Source organism: Priapulus caudatus, unplaced genomic scaffold, assembly GCF_000485595.1.
Source record: "Priapulus caudatus unplaced genomic scaffold, Priapulus_caudatus-5.0.1 Scaffold1413, whole genome shotgun sequence".
In the NCBI taxonomy this organism is placed as follows: Eukaryota; Metazoa; Priapulida; class Priapulimorpha; order Priapulimorphida; family Priapulidae; genus Priapulus; species Priapulus caudatus.
Window position 1 is genome coordinate 1 of NW_014578474.1, and position 974 is coordinate 974.

General features: G+C 57.0%; 1 long non-coding RNA gene across 1 annotated transcript in view; it reads left to right on the plus strand.

Moving 5' to 3' along the window:
• The first annotated feature begins 64 nt into the window (after positions 1–64).
• LOC106816551 overlaps positions 65–974 on the plus strand; it is an 11,396-nt gene continuing 10,486 nt past the window's right edge. The window contains exons 1-2 of the long non-coding RNA XR_001394904.1: positions 65–116; positions 373–505. This is a non-coding gene — a long non-coding RNA (uncharacterized LOC106816551). The remainder of the gene's footprint in view (positions 117–372; positions 506–974) is intronic.

The following is a 974-nucleotide window of genomic DNA, read 5'->3' on the forward strand; positions in this document are numbered from 1 at the left end:
CGGGGTATCTGGTGTACTTCCTAGGCACAGGTACGTGGATGGAGCGGGGGCGAGGGAGGAGGGGGAAGAGGAGGAGGGGAGGGACGCGGGGTATCTGGTGTACTTCCTAGGCACAGGTGCGTGGATGGGGTGCGGGAGAGGCAGGAGGGAAGGAGGGGGAGGTGGGGAGGGACGCGGGGTATCTAGTGTACTCCCTAGGCACAGGTGCGTGGATGTGGTGGGGTAGAGGGAGGAGGGGGAGGGACACACAGCTGTGTCGGAATGTATAGTATTGTATGTAGTGTAGAGTGTATAGTAATATGGTTCTATTACAGTAAGATCATAGTCTTGTAACAACTCTTTGATGTGATTTTCTGTGGTTATGTTTCACAGCTGGCGGTGACGTCTATAAGCTTGTTCATTGGACAGACAAGCAGGGCAAGCCAATGGCAGAGGTGCTAGCAAAATACAGCGTGAGCCCAGCTCCGATTCGCCAGATGGCGCTGTGGAAGGTAAGCCGTGCGCGGTAATGAGTGATCGCTGCTCCATCAACACGTGAGACAATACAAACTGTGTGTGTGTGTGTGTGTGTGCGTGCGTGCGTGCGTGCGTGCGTGCTCGTGCGCGTGTGCGTGCGCGCGTGTGTGTCTGGCTGTACGTGTGCTTGTTACTCCCTGTTTGGAAAAAATATTCAATTGAGGGTAACTTGGAGCAAGCCATCCACACACCATGTTTCCTGCCTCCTCCTCACACAGCCCCACCTCTTCCATACAGCCATACCTCTCCCACGTAACCCCACTTCCTCCACTTAGCCCTAACTCCTCCACTCAGCCCTGCCTCCCCCACACAGCCCCACCTCCCCCACACAGCCATACCTCCTTCACACAGCCTTGCCTCCCCCACACAGCCCTACCTCCCCCACACAGCCATACCTCCTCCACACAGCCCCACCTCCCCCACACAGCCCCAACTCCTTCACACAGCCCCACCTCCCC